The sequence below is a fragment of the Corvus kubaryi genome, unplaced genomic scaffold (assembly GCF_017639235.1).
Source record: "Corvus kubaryi isolate FWS band 111438036 unplaced genomic scaffold, C.kubaryi_AGA036_p1.0 67, whole genome shotgun sequence".
Classification (NCBI taxonomy): Eukaryota; Metazoa; Chordata; class Aves; order Passeriformes; family Corvidae; genus Corvus; species Corvus kubaryi.
The window spans coordinates 4,827,357-4,847,245 of record NW_024582055.1 but is presented as its reverse complement, the minus strand read 5'-3'; the positions used below and the strand labels follow the sequence as shown (position 1 = coordinate 4,847,245).

At 42.6% G+C, this 19,889-nt stretch overlaps 1 long non-coding RNA gene across 1 annotated transcript in view; it reads left to right on the top strand.

The window, feature by feature from the left end:
- Window positions 1-2,118: 2,118 nt before the first annotated feature.
- Window positions 2,119-19,889, top strand: part of LOC121674347 — a 32,609-nt gene continuing 14,838 nt past the window's right edge. The window contains exon 1 of the long non-coding RNA XR_006019587.1: window positions 2,119-2,224. This is a non-coding gene — a long non-coding RNA (uncharacterized LOC121674347). The remainder of the gene's footprint in view (window positions 2,225-19,889) is intronic.

The following is a 19,889-nucleotide window of genomic DNA, read 5'->3' as shown; positions in this document are numbered from 1 at the left end:
AAACTTTGTTCTAGGCAATGCCCAGCTTTGTGATCCATTGATTCCTGTATCCCTCCCAACAGTGTTTCTGGGCTCAGGAGGTCTGACCAGTCCTTGCACTTCTCCTTTGAGTGGCTCTAGCACCATACTCAGTGCCATCACACCCTCAGTTTTCATCTGTGCCTGGCAAATCTTCCCACTTTTGAAATACCTCCTTGTGAAAAGGCAAGGAGCTGCCAGATTTATGGAGAATCCAGTCTTCCAGCTAGTGTTAAAGAGTTGAGGAGGAGTCTCCCAAAACAGAGCTCAGGCCAGGACTTGCAGATATCTGTGTTTTCACCCAGCTGGAATACAGAAGAGTGGGAAGTCACAGGGATGCTACAGGTGAAAGAACTGAGGCAGGCTGGTAAATGAATGTGAGGGAGATATACAGTCTGTCCACAAAACCCAGAATAACGCAACTGTTGAGGATAAAGCAACAAAGGTGAAGACCAAGGATGAGACTCAGGACCTCTGTAGTGGGTGTGAAGGTCACAGTGGGTGGAGGGACAGTTCACAAGGTCATGTAGTCATAGGACAGGGGGTAGGAGAAAATATTCCCTGTGAGGGTGGTGAGGCCCTGGCTCACCACAGCTCACCAAGGAAAACTGAGGATGACCCATCCCTGGAAGTGTTCAAAGCCAGGTTGGAGGGGGCTTGGAGCAACCCGGTCTAGTGGAAGGTGTCCCTGCCCATGGCAGGGGGTTTGGAACAAGATGGTGTTTACGGTCCTTTCCAACCCAAATTGTTCTGGGGTCTATGATTCTGTTCTATGATTGCAGAAATGAAAAGTAACAGAAGGACCAAAATTTAGATTCAGTCCAGAGAAGAGCTACAACTCTCAGAAAAGATGCTCCAAAAATGAAAGTATTCCATAAACACACTCAGAGACTGGAATCATATGTTCCTTGAAATGAAGAAAGTCACTGACTGCCTTGACAAGGCTCCACAGGTAGCAGAAGGTGGAGGAAATGAAAGAGGAAATGCTATTTTTATGTCCCCAATTCGTTTCTATATACAGTACAAGGATCAGTCACTTGTGTTGTTAAGTGCACTAAAAGTTTCGCTTCTTTTTCTTCGAAAAGGTGACTCATGGAGTTGTGCAGTGCCAAGACAAACTCGTTTATTCCCCTTCATCGAGCATTTCACTTTTCCTGCAGTGTACCCTGCAGGAAACCTGAGAGTTATTGGGACTGTCAGGATTTCTCTGTTAGGACCAATCCATTTCTATTACTTCTTTCTGTAAATTTTAATTGTTATTCCCTTTCCTGTATTACTTGAATGACACAAGCTATATAGAAATAAAGAGCACAACACTCAGGAAGGAAACACACAAGCAGTGAAACGAGAATAATAGTACCGAGTGATAAAATAAAAAGTGCTGTAAGATGAGTTTTCAGATCAATGAAATATTTGTACAGGATGTTGAATTTCAGGTTAGAGCATCAGCTAAGTTTTGTCAATCAACAGAAATTTCTTTTTCATCGGGTTAAAGATATAGCAAAGAAAGGATGGAGTGGTATGAGGTATAAATGGCACCCAGGCTACTTCATGTAGTAATGTGGCATGCCAGGATGATCATCCATAAATGCCTAGCTGGCCATTTCCTGAAGATTATAAATGCAGACTACTGTTTAAAAAACCTCCTGGTTTCTGTGAAAAAACTGACACAAGTAATAAAATTTCTCTCTCCCAGTTAAGTGTGACAGATGTGCTCCAGAGAAGGGCTGAGCTCTGTGAAGCCATACGTGCTGGTGGCTGTATGGATTTCCAGGTGCTTTTATACAATGCCATGGCTGGCTCTTCAATTACCTCCCACAGAACCAGTCATGCAAGAGGATAAAGAGACTGAAATAAAGCTGAGGTTGGGCACTGCTTCAGTTTTAGAAATAAGAATGTTGTGTCTATTGGATTATGAAGTCTCACATCTGGATCATTGACTCACACTCCAAGCTGGGATCAATGCTCTGCTTTATAAACTATTATTAGATATTCCCTGGGCTAGAAACAATGATCTCCTTTCTGCCATACCAGACGAGTGCTCTAATTGCTGGCCCTCGGGGCCAGTCTCTTGCTTTCCATCTTTGAGTCTTGCTGGAGCTTTGCTAAAATGGTTAAATATTCAATAGGTGTAAAAGAGACAGCCTGACCAGCAAGGTAGTCATGGGAGAGCTGGAGAAGGGATCAGGGCAAGAAGGGCAAGGAGGTGAGTGTGGGTTTTCCACTGGCTTTTTATAAAAACACAAATTTGGACAGCTGACTGGGTTCCAGCCCAGCTTGGGATTCTCTAAGCAAAAGAGGAACTCACCCCATAAAATCCCCTCATTTCACTGCTAATCAAGTGAGTGCCCAAGGCACTTCTCTGCCTGACTTAGGGCAGCCTGCAGGTCCTGATAGATACCTAGTCTGGTTTGGTGTTTTGTACAGAAATTCCCTGCTGGACTTGAGAAATCTGTCATAAAATGTCTGTTTCTGAAAAATTAATTGAAATTGCTGTTGGCCGCCTTCCCTGAAGATGTGCTGGGCATCTCCAATTAACCTTTGTGAATTCTTCACTAATATTTTGTTATGATATAGATATGAGGGGGAGGGGAAATGATGTGACTGGATTTCTGTTGTTTTTTGGAGAGTAAATTATTCCAATACACCTGTGTATAGGATGATGCATTGAGCTGCAATTTTTCAGGCTTGTTAACATCTATAAATTGGCATGCAGCTACTTACAGCGTTTTTGCATGTCCTTTTCCACATTATGTTTTGTTCCAGATTACAGACTGCTGTCTAATGTCTCTAAGCATATAATTTGTAGCAATAAAGACCCAGCCATGTATTTATAATAGATGTTAGGAAGAAGCTGGCTTGCTAATCCTGCACTAAAAGCCTTAGTTACTTTGTGCAGGATCTCACCCTCAGTAGTGGCTCTCACAATTTCTGCTCCTATCTCAGCTGCTGGCTGCTGGGTAATATTTTGTTTGCTCTAGTCAGGCTAATGTGCATTTAAACATTTTCCTCAGACTTTTCTGTGCTTCAGTTTCGTACAGATCCCATTCTCAGGTTTCTGTTACTTTGAAACCCAGAGGTATTTATACCCAAAGCAGTAATGCCATTTTTGCATCCATAGCAAACTGCTGGGGATGCTGGCATATATAAATCTGGTTTGTACAGCAGTGTCAGGTCAGCCAAGGAACTGCCACAGCCTTTCAAGCTCTTTCTTGACCAGAAAAGAGATAGTGCTGCTGCCTCTAATATCTAGGTGATTTAACCTCTGGAAGCTATCTCCAGATAGCAGTAGTGGAGGAAAACCTGGATATTGTCATTCCTGAGTCTGGATTTGGGGTCTCAGATTAGCGAGCATTTAAACCAGCCGCGTTGCACGGATAATGAGGAATGCCATTTATAATTAGCGTTTCACTCCACAGGAAGCGATGAGCTACACACCCAATATTCCCAGGGTTCTGAGGAACTCTACATTTGAGCCTGGCAAGTCAATATCTCCAACAGATTAAGGAAAAACATGCCAGCTGGCAATTAGGGCTCTGAGCCCTGGTCACAGAAACATCTGCTCTCCTTATCGTGTGCTTCAGTTCTTATGTAGCCATGCATGGCTTTCTCTCTGTTCAGAAACCACTCGAGCACATAATAAATAAAAATCAGTGTATTGAAACCTTCTGCATGGTCTGATGCCTCCTCAAGAATTTATTGAGTCACTTCAAGTCACTGAAAACTCCTGTAAGATTTAGAAGATAACTGTGCTTGAGATGCTGTAGGTAGGGATAAAATGACAGCTGATCAAAGCACTAATCCTCTTTTTCATTTAGAATATAATTATCCAAACAGGCAGAGTTGATAAGGAAAAAAAAGGTGCATTTTTTCCAGTGAAAAATAGCAAATAACGATTTCCAAGTTGTACAGTAAAACTGCAGTGTGTCTGACTTCTGACTCTGTCCAGACTCACCACCCAGCTCTATTCTCCTCCAACTGAGGACATTTGTTTTCTGTGGAAAAGACCTTCAGGATTACAAGAGCATGAGGTCATTTAGCAAGTTCATTGATCAGGATGTTTGAACATCCAGACCATGGAAATACCCAACATAACTATTGACTTATCCTTTGCAGCCCACATATACATGGCTGATAATATAATACAACATATTTGCCATAAGTGTTCTTACGCACACCCTTATAAAAACTGTCTGAAGAACTTGTTCTGCTATGGACAAAATTAAAAATCTTTTGTTAAAACATAGTTCAGCTGAGCTAAAAAATATTTTTCAGCTTTCCCATGGGCCTGGAGAAAGTAATTTGTTTTACTCAACTTCTAAAAATTAGATAAAGTTATTGTCTTAAGTTTCTACTAATACAGTTAGTAAGAAATGTATCCATATGAAAAGTGATGGATGTAATATATAGGTGGATATAAAATAACATTTTACTTCATATAACCTATGTCAAGGTTAAATCCCTTGATTGTGCTGCTTAAATAGTGTCAACTGACTTATCAGGAAAGCAGTCTTCATTTCCTCCCTCAGGGTAAGCCAGGACTTTGTAATCTCAGATATTTGCACTGCAGAAAGCAGCATCCCTTTTGGAGCAACTTCCTAGGCAAACCTTAAAGAACTGGTTCTACCCTATTTTTGACCGTGTCAATCTCCCTCTGGTTGTCCTGTCTCTGCTACCACAGATATTCCATAATCACTTTGCTTCTTTTAGACTTTTTTTTTCCCCGGCAGTTTCATTATTAGTGCAGGAATAACCTGAAATGAATAAGACTGTGGAAACAGGATGCTCTTGTTGCTTTGGCACACGTCCCGCAGCCCTCCCTCTTCTAGGAAGGAGTGAGCAGCGTTGCTGTGAAAGTTGTTAAATGGAGAGTTAGCAAATCTGACCTAAAGCACTCAAAGAAAAAACTTTGATTTGTTATTATCATCCATGGGGGCAGTAATTACAATTTTTCATCATTTACACAAGCGCCTGTGAAATCACTCCTCACGGTTTTAGGGGTAGCACTTAGACGGAGTGTAAGCTGTGGGATAAGGATACGGATAACAGTGGAATTTCAGGCAAGATTTAAACAAGTCCTTCAAGTGGGTTTACAGTTGTATGGCCTTCAAGGACTTTACCTTCTGCTGACCTCAAACTCATCATCGCAAACTGCAGAGGACACCAGCATTTCTGGTGGCAGCAGACTTTTATACACTCATTCCTAATCACTGAGGAATTAAGTAATTCAGTCAACTCAGCCTTGACCTTGATTTCCATTTGTAATGGATTGGGGCTTTATGGCAATATATCTCTGTCAAAATCAAACAAGTTTAAGTTTGTATCAGGGTTTTAGGCAGAGAAACAGAGAAAACAGGAAGAAAATGAACCCCTTGAAACTGCAATCCTTGTACTTCACATATTCATATTGTATGAAGTTGTAACTTCATCACCAGAGGCAGAGAAAAGTGATATCTCTCTCTGTGTGTCTGTGTGTGTGTGTGCTCCATCCGTGTGTCCCACAATTAAGTTAATAAATGTTATAGAAATAGCATCAAACAAGTAGAAAAATGCTAAGAATGTCCTTAGTGCTGTACTGCACTCTTGACTGTTTTCACAATGGCAGAACTCTCATTAATTCTCATTATGTGAGATGAGTTAATGTAATTAACAGTAATGTTGTTGTGTCATGATACCCTAGGGATATATTGTAGCAGTTTGAAAGGAGAGGTGAGAGAGTATTTTGAGTGAAGTTATACAGCTGCAAAAACCAGGGAATCTTTTTGGCACACAAACCCTTCCTCAGGACTAAAGAGAAACATCAACAAAATTGGGCCATTTTTTCTAATCTCCAGAAGGGTCCAGAAGTTTTGGGTTTATTTAAAACTGTTTTAGCTGGCATAATGAAAGTTTTTACCTCTCCCTACAAGCTTCACCTGACTACACCTGGGCACCGAATGCAGATATTGCTGATACCAACCACAAGAATAATAAAATAAATATTTCCTGCTCTGAAATCCCCCTTCCTCTATCTTCACCGTCAGGTACGAACTGCACCACAGCTCCCACCTTATTAAAGAGAGGGAGTTCTAGTAAAGAGATAACAGAATCGGGTTTCTATTTGCAAAGGCGCGCTCGTTTAGATGATGCTGTAGCAGATGTAGCAAATACCTCACAGTAAAAATATTTCCAAACAGGAGATTATCTTTCCTGGCTGTCCATCCTTATGGATATGCATTGCTTATCTCCTGCTCAGCTGTGAGAGCCTCCTGTGAGAAACAGTTTATACATTATTCAGGCTTAGTCGACTGATAGAGTAGATTGACCTTGTCTCCTGTGAAAAGAAGCAACTTTTTTCCTTCGTGGTGGCTTGCAGAAGAATAATGGCTGTGATGATAATGAATAGCTTATTCATATTTCAGAAGTGGAATACCGACAGCGTGCTAACTAGAGAAGGTCAGGGCACACGGGAATACAGCGCGAACCTCTTAACCTTGAAGAATGATTAAGGAACTTTTGCTTTTGTTAGGAAACTCTAATCAGCCTTGTAATGGAACGCTTGATGTTCTCCTCTTCATGCCATCCCACTAATCCTTTCCTAGGTCACAGCTACTTCCATGCCTTGCTGGAGGGCAGCTGGCTCCGAGGACCACGTGTGCTCTCTGTTGGTGCAAGAGCCCCTCAGACAGCTTAAATATTTGTGAAAGTGAACCAGGTCTAAGAAGGAATAACTGGGTGGCCCCAGGAAGAGAGAGAAGAGGAAGACCCAAGAAAGGTCCTGGTGTGCTTGGCACCAGCTCCCGAGTTCCCAGCACTTCCTTCACCCTCTTTGCATGGGGAAGCCCAGCCCAGAACTGGAGTCCCTTGCCCACCTGTGGAGAACAAGATAATGTGTTATCTCTGGCAACTCTTCCCTGCTGAGGGGGATGGACAGCCAGGAACTGTTTCTCTCCAGGATACAACTCTGATTCACAATCATCAGAGCAGAAATATTGAGATCCATTCGGAGGGAAGACAAAAAGCAGTCCAGATCATGGCAGAAAAGAGCAATAATAGTGTTACCTGCTTTGGTTTGTTTATTAACTATGACCCCCTCAAAAAAGTTATTTTCCCTGAAATGTTCCAGCAGATATTACATTAGTGGCTTATTCAGCTATTTTTACTGAAAGATGTGCAAAACTTTGAAGAGGATTTTTATTCAACTGCCAGAGTCCCATATCTGACTATCTACATAATAATTTCATATTTCTGGTCTATGGCTGTATCGTTTTCCAAAGCAGAAGCAAATCCTCTATTTTGGAACCATCTGAGTGTGAAAATTGTAAATTTTACACTCTGGGAGGTCTGATCCAACCTCCATTAGAACTGACTGGAAAATTCTAATTTATTTTAGTGTGAGCTGGACTGCGTGCCCACAAAACGTCTCCAATAGCCTTCTGTATTTTGATGGCTGAAAGCATGAATTGGAGAGATGACAAAGGATTTATAACACTCAATCTTCACTCAGTATTGGAAAGGGACCAGTCTGGAAGTTGTTAGCATGTAAAACCAGGAGCTACAAGCTTGTGAAGGAGGAGTGATTAAGCTACCCATTTCCTACCCTCCTTATGCGTCCTGCCTCTAAATCAGGTGGTGGGAAGGGGGTTGTTGTTGGGGTTTATGATGGGAGTGAGAACTGGTTAATTCTGTCAATAAGTGAAATAAGTTACCTGTTGGTCGCAGAAAGTGCAGAGATTAATTAAAATTGAGATTGCTGTGGCCTTAGCAAACAGGTCACAGCTTTCAATCAAACATGTGGGCTGTGGGCTGGTTGTTGATGTCCCTGCTGCTGGCTACTGTGAAATTCTGTGCAATTTCAGTGCACAGAAATTCCTCCCTGGTGGGTCCCTGCAGGGAGTCTCCCGCACAGAGACAAGTCAGATGTTTAAAGCCGGAATTGGAGAGAATTATTTTCTGACCCACTGTAAAAGGATCATCATAAAGGGAATAGAGGGGAGCCAGGTCAGCTGGCAAATGTGGTCTTTGCAGCAGGATGTCTGCTCTATTCAGTGCAAAAATGATTTCTCCTTTCTTTGAAGATTGGTGGGTGTGTGCCACACCAGTCTTGGACAGGTGGAAGAGGAGTAGAGAGGGAGGCAAAGGTGGGGGTGCCAGATGCATGGAAAGGTTTGGGTTGGAAGGGACTTTATCTTGTTCCTACACCCTGCCATGGGCATGAACACCTTCCACTAGAGCAGGTTGCTCAGAGCCCCATCCAGCCTGGCCTTGTACTTGGTGATGAGCTCCCCTTAACACCCGGATCATGGCTATGTTAGCTGGGTCTTAGGTCTGACCTTCTCAGAAATGAAAATGGTTATGGGAAGTAATCAAACTTCACTGCCACAGAGGTTATCTATCCATATTGGAAGTACTTTTAGCAGAGTTAAGTGAAGAAGTTCAGGTTTTTCCTTTCTGCAGAAAGCAAAAAAAGTTAAAAATTTGAGAGTCATTTCAAAAGGGCAAAAGGACACCTAAGGAAAACAGGGAGCTTTTGAACTGCAGTTTCAAAGTGCCCTGACCCAGGCACAGAGGTTGTTGATTATTGTTACTCATGGGCAGAAAAAAAAACCCCGAAGAGGATAGAAAATGTTTTTTACTGAAGGGTACAAGGTAGCGCACAAAAGTTTGGTGAAAAAAAAATCTATCATGTAGGTGCACAAGAAACCACCATGTGTGAATGTGAGAGTGTAGGTATTGAAAAAGAAGGAAATATTTTGTAAATGTAAAGTTTGGAACCAAGGGGGAAAACCTGTGGGTTTAAGTATAAGCTGGAGTATGGTTTCAATTAAATTCTGGTTTTTGTTAAAAAAGAAATTAGTCTGCTAGTGTTAAGAACAAAACATATCCAGTAAAACAGCACTTATTATTTATTGCACCTCTGCAAAACTGACTATTGTTAAGTGGTGAAATTTGATAACAGCTTCAGCTTTTGTTACCAGCATATTATAATTATATTTTAGAATTCACTTACTGCCCAGACAGCAATTAAATACGTTAGTTGTAGCAAAATGAAAAGCTTCTTGATTGAATGGAATGGCTTGGAATAAAACATTCCTCACACAATAGGTCGTGAACCTTCCCAAGGTCTAATCACAGCAAAGATTTCCTTAGGAATCCAAGGGGATAAAGCAGAATTGTGGGATGCAGTTTCTCCTTGAGAAATATCCTTGCTCTCCACAGCGTCCTACGGAGAGGGAGAGAAGCCGAGAGGTATCCACAGGCCGTGTTTGCCATGCAGATGTTGTGGTGTTAACAGCTCCTGTACAGCCCCCGAGTGAATGTCAGAGCTTTTGTTTGCATGCAGCGAGCACTCGGCATCAGCGGAGCTGCCAAAAGCAATCTGTGAGGAGCTGGGAGCGTCAGTGACACCCAGCACAGGAGGATCGATACCCGCACGGGGCTCTCCTGGCTCCGGACTCCCGCTGGAGCCTCCTTCTGCCGCTTTCCTTTGCTGCAAACCGGAGCAGGGAAAAGGGCATTGCTTTTCGCGAGACATAGCACAAAACCTTTCGCCTTGGAGTGACTAAATGAGTCAATATGTTGCTTTTCCCCTGCCTGCTGAATGCTGGCTCTTCAATATTTAATAGGCTCCTGGCAGTCGTGCATCTGGTGTCCTCAGCCAGGGGACGGTGACCGGCAGGCTCCCCTCCCCACCCGGCATCCACCAGCAATTCCCTTCGGACAGACCCCTTTTCCTGCCGGCTTTGCGTTCACCCCTGCCTCTCTTTTCCCCGGCTCCTACCAGAGGAAGGGCACCAGGCTGCTCAGATGTGACCTTTGTGGGGCAGGTGTTGTGCAGAGCCTTCAATAACCATCCCACAAGGCTGAAATTCCAGCCGTGCTCCCTCCCAGGGCCAGCTCCAGCAGCCAAAACCTCTTCAGAGGGAATTGCTCCCAAGCCACAGATATTTACCCAGAAGTGATGGGGTCACGAGTGGAAGTGTGAAGATGGGAATAAATAGAAATAAAAAGACATTCAGAGGGAGAAGAGGATCTTCAGCCAGTTTTACTGCTGAGGTCAATGTCTTGTCCAGCTTCTGTGCTGGGGACAGCCCATGGCAAAAAATCCGATGGACATAGCTGGCTACAGATCAGGTCTTGTGTGTTTGAAGGAAACAAAATACATTTTATGTGATCTTAGTAAACTCCTCAAGTACCTGGGCTGAGTTGTTCCTGTAATATTTTACTAACAAAACCTCTGTGCATATTTCTCAGAAAAATTCAGCATGGATGTTGGCATGTATATCAAGTAGCTGTGGAGTTGGTCCACCATATAGACGTTTATGAGAAAGATTTATGGCATGATTAGGAATTCCCTGAAAGAAACTATGTGCAAAACCCTCACATTACTCTGCAGTGAAAAGCATAAAAGCTACAGAGTGTGTGTACATGCTGCAGATGTGTTTAATTTTACCAAAATCAACAGAGTAACTGTGGATTTGCTACAGTGTAACTTAACCACATTCAGTGCACTGAATTTATAAAAGCTGTGAAATTTTCTGGAACACTTCAGAACAAAAGATTTTGAATTATCTGTGTTGTATGGAAAATGTGTGCTTCAAAACTGTTTTTCTAGAGAGCCACAGATCTAATGCAGAAAACAAACTACCTGTCCACTTGGAGCTGGATGCTATCCTGAGAGCCATTAGTCACCATAATCCTCTGCTCAGTGACAAGGCTGGATGTGCATGAGGGTGGATTTATTGCCACTGATGAGATCTCAGGCCGATCACCATCGGAGCTGAGGCAACAGATGGTTCTCCAAGGAGCTTTCCCTAAGAAAGCAGTGTATATAACAAACACTGCCGATACATTTTTGTGTGTTTATTCACAACATGTGTGTACATGTATCTCATCTAGTGTTGCTCTTTTTTTTTTCCAATTCTTCAGTTTTCCCCTCATTTGCCATTTTCTCGCTGCCATTTTGACCCGTATAACCTTGTGCCATGTCTTTTTTGAGCATGTCTCTCTGATCACATGTGGATCCTCCAGCTTGGTTCCTAGCTGGTAGCTACCACATACTCCCATCCCATGCCTGTTTTTCTCTCACCTCAATGACAACAGCCTCTGCTGGTCTCCACCACTTCTGTTCGGAATAATTTCCCCACAACTGCTCCAAATTTAATGCTCTGGCACCAGACTGCTCTATGAACATCAACTCCTGCCTCTGTCCTCTGTAACATCACCTGTAACCCCATTCATCCTTAGTTACTGCTGCCCTAAGTCTCACACAACTATTTAGGATATTTCCTCCAAAGCTTTTAAAAGCAACCCCACACTTTTAACGTGTGCCTGTGTTCTGCTGATTTTATCTGTGGATATAAGCTCTATTTTTAAGCCAGTGGATTTTAGTGCCCTTAAAATTGCATTAAAATGGCATTAATAACACATGCTGGCTCTTCAGCTCTTGGAATTTGATGTGTCTGGTGGGGAAATGCTCTGGTCAGGCTTTGCTTCTTTCATGGACCAAGCACTTTTGCTCCTAACCCCATGGACTCTCCTTGTCACCAAAGCTAAGAGTCACGGATTCTTTAGGTTGAAGAAGTTCACTATCATCGATTCCAACCATTACCCCAGCACTACCAAGGCCACTGACAAACCATGTCCCCAAGAGCCACATCTGCACATCTTTTAAATGCCTCCAGGGATGGTGACTCGATCCCTTCCCTGGGCAGCTTCTGCTAGTGCTTGCCCACACTTCCATTCTTTCATGTGCAATATTCAGCGGAAAACAAGGACAAGCAGGCTGAAAAAAACCAGATGAGCTCCTGAATGCCTGATGAGTGTCTCTGTGTGCAGGACAGGGCAGAGCCCCAGCCCAGATGCAGCTCAGTCACGGCAGCGATTGCGGCTCTTTGCGCTGCTCGTGGGCAGCATCCAAGAGCTGGGGTTAAATTACTGCTCCATAATTTGGTTCTGGACCATTGTTTCTGTAATATGGGAGCAGGCTGAGAGGAATTATATGATTAGTGGGCTTTAGAGGTAAATAGAACTGATGGGTGGGTGGTTTAACAGCATTAAAAAAAGGTTTTTTACAAACTTTTCTTCCAACTGGAGAGCAGAGGAGCCATTTTGGTCTCCATAATGCTGCTCGTTCAAATGGAAGCGGTAGGTCTGGTGAATTTTCCAGTTATAATGCACCTAATTTTACATTTTAAAAAAAGGAAGCTGTTTCCATGTTTTCCTGAGATTTTTCTTTATCAAATATGAATTCTCATACCCAACCAACACTTGAAGGCCCATAAAATGCCATTTCTTCAGCAGGAGAGCTGCCTAAGACCAACACAAGCTGCCCTGACTCTTTTTGACTGGTCCATGGGGATCCTGACACCAAGAGAAAATGGGGTAAGAGTACTAGATATCCTCTCTAAGTGCTCAGAGCTGCAAGGGTTTAGGATTGGTGGAAGCCTGGGTGAGACATTTCCAGCTCAGGACAGGACAAGTGAAGAAATCTGTCTCACGCTGTGGGGGTTGGCTGCTGCAGCATCGCCAGAATGCATGCTTATTCTTCAGAAAATCTGCTTGCAATTGCAAGCTGCCTCAGTTGTGTCTTCTTTGTAAGTTTTGGACCTAGCACTTATTTTGGGTATATTCTGCTTCAATGGCATCTCCATATAGAGGAGATGAGAACACCTTGTACTTGTTGGCCCTTTGTTCATGGTGGAAGAGGGACATGTGATGAGGTGTCTGTTTTCTTAACAGGGGTCACATGTAGCTTTGCAGAGAGCACATAGAAAAAACTTTTTTTTGGGAGAATTGCTACAAAATATTAAAACACTCCATTGAAACTTTTAATGGGAAGAAATAATATTATCATTTTTTTGACAAAAAAGCATATAAGAGGCCATTTATGCCCTGCAAACTATTACAGAATTAGTGCTGCATTTCCCCATCTAAACACTGCCTGCACTGTTCCAGGCCTATGGTAAAACAAAGTTAAAACATGATCCTGTGGAAAAAGGATGGGGTGGATATGAGGAGGAAACCCAGGTTCTCCTTGCTCTCCCTGGGGTTGTGTGTGGTCAGACTGGCATGGCCCAGGGCCTGGGGGTGGCCCTGCTGACATCCAGGCAGCCCTCATCATGGCACTGCAGTTGGCCACAGATGGTCAAGGGAGCATCTCAGCCTGAGACCTGGGGGAATATCCTCTGTTCTCACTGGCTCTGACTCACCTGGGATCAGGCCAGACTGGTTCTCAGGTGCTGACCAGACAAACAACATCATATTCATTTAATTTTGGCCATAAGTCAGACCTCTGGGCTGTTTGTATTATCTCTCTGTGCTGTCAAAACTCAATGAATCTTTTCCCAAAAGTCTAAAGGCTATATTTTCAATCTCTTTCCAAGCCTGCTTGTACTGTCTGGTGCATATGTTAAAGGAGTTGAGCAACCACTCTCACACACAGCAATTATTGCTTGTTTTTTTGAAGCCACCAGCTGGGACTGGTCTTGCTTCTGGTGCCTCAGCAGAGGTGGGAGTAAACCTACAAAGAGATGTTGGTATTACTCTCACCATGACACCACCTCATATAAGCAAAGTTGCTGTGCCTGGTGAGGGCCACATCATAGCTGAGTCCTGCATTTCCCTCATCCCTGACATTAGAATATCAATATTTGCTTGAAGGAGCAGTGGAAATAAAAAATGCATCCCTTCTCTGCATAAGTGATGCAATGGACCTTCTTTAAAATGCAAAATTTCCCAAAGCACTAATTTTATAGTGGCCATGTATTTGTGACTTAGGAGATAAAGTTGCCAATTTGTAACTCTCTCTATTATATATGTATTTATGGAGCCCTATTAGTTTTGGCTTTTTGGCACTTCCTTGACAGTTTGGAAAGAATTTCCACTGTGCAGGGAGAGACTTTGCATAGCTGCTGACACACAGCGAATAGCTTTTTTTAATCTTGGTACCTACAAATCATTAGGGCTTTGGTGCTGCAGCTGTGACAACTGGGAATATAGAACTGGGTTTATAATGAAAAATCCCTTTTTATTTTCAGTCAGCATCACATGGAATAATCACTATAGTACAGTGATTTTTTGGGAGTACTGTTTCTATTATAAAGGAAATGTCTGCTGGGTAATCAACACTGCTGTCATCTCTTTCTCCCTGTGATACTGCAAACATATTTGTGGTACTGGTGCCACTCCAGCAGGAATGGATGATGTCCATCTGCTGTGTCGTGATCTTCTCTCTGCAAGGGAACTCTTCCTGCAGCATTTTATCTTCTGCTTTAAATAACTTTCCCATAAGACAGACATTCGTCTCTGAACACATGGATAACAATGTGACCAGCATTCCTGCAAGTTCACCCAAGAGCTACTCTCAGCCTGGAAAAATATCCTTAAAAGCTCTCACTGCTTATTGACTTAGAGGGAAAGGATTTGGCCCTGAGATGATCCTTGGGTGGGTATTTTTTTCCACGTGGCAAAGCATCATAGTGCTTTTGACAGCAGAGAGATTTCCCACAGCGTGGATATTCCGGGGTCTGCCACTCTTGGCAAACAACATATTTATTAGCAAAACAATGTTCTTCAGGATAATGTCCAGCACTTTGACCTTTCCCCCTCTCTCTCACACAGTCATTTTTCATCTGCTTCTTGCCAAGCTGAAGATTCTTCCATGGATTTTCTAGCCCCATGTAACAACTAACAGAAATTGCAGTCAATGAGGTTCAGGCCTGTGGGAATGTAAAGGCATCTTTGGGTAAATAAACCAAAAATAAGAGACAATTCACAAGAAGGCTCTAGAGGCAGTGGGAATATGAAACTGCAGAGAAATGCTGAGGGGAAGAGCTGGGGGGACACACTATGAAAATAGCCCACCACTTTTTTTTCCTTCATCCCCTCTCCCGTGGTCTAACGAGAACTCGCAGATGGAGCCACATGATGAGCTGGCACCAAGGACAATATTGTCTGTAAATAAGAAATCCAATGATTTTCACTTGCATTCAACAAAACTCTGCCTATGGAGTGATGTTCCAGATAAGACTTTTTTATGCTGTTTTGTTTGGTTTTCCCCTGGGCTGTCTCTTCCCCCCCACACACTGAGAGTCCAGTCCCCGGCTCAGGCACCAGCCAGGCCCAGCTGCTCTTGGACACAGACACACCTCACAGCTTGCAAGCTGGGCTTTGCTCCTGCCAAGAATTCCTTGGGGCTGACCGTATGTGTTGCTGACTCAAGTGGCACAGAACACCCAGAAATGCCTGGGAGCACATGGATCTTTTGCCAGGAGGGATGAGGAGGCTGTGCCAAGTGCCTATTGAATTCCAGGCATGTGCTATCCTCTGCTGCCGCCCCACTGCTGTTGAGCAGGCAGGATGAAGCCGGATCCAAAGAAGCAGTTGTTGTGGAGTCAGGCTGAGGATTCTCTGGTGGAGGTGGCTGGGATGACAGATGGAAGAGGGGGAAGTATGTTTTCTAGACATACTCCAATCTTTCTACATTTTTCCTATTTCTAGGATCTGGAGCAAAATTTCAGCCATGAAAATATTTCTGCATTGAGTTTACATGTGGGTTTTATCTCATCTGAAATCATGCTCTCCCTATTTCATATCCATCAGCTCTTCTGGATGCTCTTTCCCCCTGTTTTTGCCCTCTTTGCGCTTTCAACAAACCAACCAGAGAAATGAATTCACCAGCGAGGAAGGTCACTCTTCAAAGTGCAGCCTTATATTTTGTTTACAACCACAGTAACATTTATGGTCTCCATGAGCTAGGAACTAAAAGAGAAAAGTTTAATAACTAGGTAATAATTATAGTGTATAACAATTCCATTAAATTAGCTTAAGTGATAAACAGTAGTTACCATTCACTGCTAAAAATCATATTTTAAGGATGAAATGGATTTTTCAAAAATCACATATAGGAAGAGAAGAATCCTGTAACATGTTAACTCTGCAAAACTGTAATGCTAAAATGTGATGGAAAAATTGCCAATGCAGTTAGGTGAAAGAGAGCGGAAAATAATAGTTCAAAACCCTCTGATATTCCTCTGATAGTTGTTAACGTTGATTTTTGATTGTTTGGTTTTTTAATCATGCCTCGTGCATGACCATTTTCCAGAGAAAATCATTGTTCATACAGAAGAAAGCCTAGGACAGGCAGCTGTGGTGTTTGAGTCAATTTTGTCACGAAGGGACCAAACTCTCTTTTCTTTCTCTTGTGAAGAAACATTCCTGAGAGTGGAAAGACTGATTTATACGGAAACAGCCCTAGAAGAGACAAAAACCTGCTTCTTTTCCCACACACTTATTTCCTTATAACAAGAGTAATTGCTACATTTTGATGTCAGTGTAAGTAGCAATTGGAGTCTTGTGCCTTATAATTTGAGAATGTTATTATAAGGTGGAGAACAGAATTTGGGAAATGTAACTGCTGGCAAAATTAATGCTGATCAATGCTAATATTATTTTATGTGTTTTGGCTCTTCACCATCCAGGGAAAAAAAGAGAAAGCACATTATGTAGTTATATATAAAAGTCACTTCTTCATCGGTATTACTCTGGGATGAATAATATGCACAGGAAGTCAGGAGAGCTCTGGAGAAAATGAAAACAGGACCCAGTGTACCAACACTTCTGTGCCAATATCTAGACCAGCAACACCAGCATGTTTTCACTTAAAACAATGATTTGAAACAAGTACTTTAAAAGGAGGAAGAAGTCATGTGACAGTAAGTTAATGGCTAAGAAGGGGAGAAGAACAGTATAATTGGTCACTTAAGGTGGACTGTATTTTATATAATTAGTTCTATATAATATAAATATAATATTATATATAATTCCTTATATATATATATATTTTAAAAAATCTGCTCTTATGTTTGCCTACATATCAGAAAATATAATTCAGACCAAAAACCTGGACTGTACAATCATCAGATGCACTCCTGGGAAGCCAACACCACCCAGTGGGCCTGGCTAATGGATATGAATTGACACTCTTCTCTGGGAAACCACTCAGCCTCATTTCTCTTGGAAAAGCAGTGGTGGGTGTGGCCTTAGGAAAGACCTCTCAGGTGTTCTGGTTTTACCCTTTCTAAGAGTCATTCACATTGCCTGGGAGGACTCGGCAAAGGGAGGCTTTATGTTGACTTAGAGGAATATTACCCAAAATGCTTCCCAGATGAAGAGTGAGACTCTTCTAAGCAGGAATAATGGCTTATCAGTGTTATCACGAGCAGGCATTTCACAGCATCCCAACTGCACGGCATTAATGAGGTGCTGAGCAGCCAGCTGTAATAGAGCAGCATGTGGGGAGCTGATCCTCAAGATTTATGATGCATCTTTTGGTCTCTCTTTGGTCCATTTCCTTAATCATGATGCTGATTACCAGGGCAATTGTTTTAGTTCTCATTTCATTTCATTTTACTTTCCTTGGAAACCGTAATAGACCTTTGTTGGAGGTTTTTTTTATTCCCTTCCAACCTTTAAATCAGCTGCTCTTCTCCCTGGCAGCCGCCGGCACGGAGAACACCTTGCAGGCACTCTTGTGTTAAAGGCACCCAAGTGTGAAGCAAAATAATTAAATAGGGCTGACGTGGCTTTCAAAAGGGTTTGCTGATCTATCCATGACAATTAGAGGGCCTCCAAGCCTTGCCCAGCCACTTGCAAGCAGGGTGAGTGTATTCTGCAGAAGTGGTTTTAGAGCATTACCCAGCACAGGACTCCTTTTTGTTGGGTTGTGAGGAGGAAGCAGTTGGCAGAACTCCAGCCTTTGATGCTGGCCAGAGAAAGGGAGGGAAAGGTCTGACCTAGGAGTGCACTTCCAGTTATTTATTTTTGGTTCTCCACTCCAACTTGATCTATTTCTTTTTTCAGCTAATGGGTATTTTTGAGGCCGCATAAGAAGTTGGGGCGTATCCACTGTGCCAGGGAGACACTGGGGGAGCCACAGCAGAGCAGGTCAGGGGATGGCATGGAATAACCCATTTGGCCCCAAAATCAGGACACTCTCGTATTGAGCAAATGGAAGACAGTGGAAGAAAGAGTTACTGATAGGGCTAAATAACAAGTGGGGCTGAAAAAAAGGTTATGTGCTCTAAATCAGATCAAATACAGCCTTTAAGCAGTGACTATTAATTACATGCTTGAGTTGAACTGTGCATGTTACTCACCTGTGGGGTAAGTACGATCGCTCATCAGACTCTTACTGAATCCAAACACAGGCTTAACCTCAGGAAATTAAAATTTAAAACATTTCTGGTGAAATTCCTGATACAAAGAATCAGGTGTGAGCACCAAAAGGGGACAAGGCGCCTGCAATGTCCACTGAGTGGAATTTAATCTCTTTAAAACCAAGGGATTTGTGTATTTGGAAGGGGATGGCTTAGATGCACAGGGGGAATGTATTTATACAGTCACAGTTCTATCTATGTGCATAGCATGTTTGCAGTACATATATAAGTATGCATGCAATGATTTTTATTATACTATGATCAAAGCAGCAGCGGTAGCACAATCAAGGGTGAAATGCTGCTGTGGCACACAGCTGAGAGAGATTTAAGATAAAGCGCCCCATGGGGGATTGCACATCTCCTTAGCTGTACCCCAAGTTTTGATGCCAAACTCCTTGCCAGGTGCTCCAGACTATGCCTTGGGGCATTTGCTGCTCTTCCTCACACTTTCTGAAGCTCAGTAGTTCGGAAGTGCCAAAAATGCTTGATGAAAAAAAAAGCAGTGAATTCTGATAACTTAGGCAGATAAAAAATAACCCAACTTCTGAAATGCTGCATTTTGTTTGAAAGGATTCCTTCTTCATTTTAAGTCATTTAATGACTCCACAAATTCTGAAGTCCCAACTCCAGAAATTCTGACGTGACTTAAGCAAAGTTAAAGTACTCTCACTTTCTGACAGGTAACATTCAAACAGTAACACAGTGTTGGAAGAGGTGCCTGGTGCATTTGGCAGGCGTTAAGCAGCTAATGTTTTATCAGCTTGGAGTTAATGATATACACACTATTAGTGCTTCTCCCTGTGTTCTCACAAGATTTTCAATCTATTTTTCACCCTGGAAATGTCTGATTTGGTGTTGTGAAGGTAACTCTGTTAATTCAAGTGCCAGGAAACTTAACTAGATGTTCTCCCATTATGTATGTGTGTTTTAATGGCAAGCTGATGCAGCACAGTAGTGAAAGGCTGAGAAAGGAGACTGCAGGAGTTGGTGGGAAGTGTTCCCTCTGTTCCCTCTGCTTTGTGGCACCTTCCCTTGAAGGAAGAGAGAGAATAGAGATAAGTCTCATCTGAGCCTAAACTCTTTCTCCCCAAGGTTCTGCAGATGGGCTGTAGTCATCCCCCTGAGGGGGTGTCCATGCTCCTGTGAAATTCCATCAGTGCAGATCACATTCAGAAGTCCCTGGGAATGAGGATTGAGCCTGTGAGGTCTGTTACTGCTTTCTTTACTGCAAATGCAAAACTTCCTTTAACACCAGTGGGCCAGCTGCAAAATGAACACAGGAGCCCGTAGATGTTCCAGCAAAGTTAATCAGGAACAGAGGGCAAGAGAAAGAGTTGACCATTGCCAAGTTTCTTTCTTCTTGTTGTTTTTTTACATGAAGTTAATTATCTTGTAAGGTTTGTGTTAAAGTTTTATTCTTGGGCACGAGGCGTAAGTGCACCCAGAAGTCTGGATTCTGGTTGAACCATTTTGGGACAGTCTTAATGGAATATGTGAATGCATTTTGCACCAATTTTTCCTTCCTCACAGGATGGATGAGAACACAAATCTTAATTCGCATGCTGAATCCAACCATGGATCAGAATGAATGACTGATGAGATTCTGTCCTTATTTACTGAGCTATTTATTCAGCTATCAGGAGCTCGGTATCCAAAATTAACCGTGCTACTATA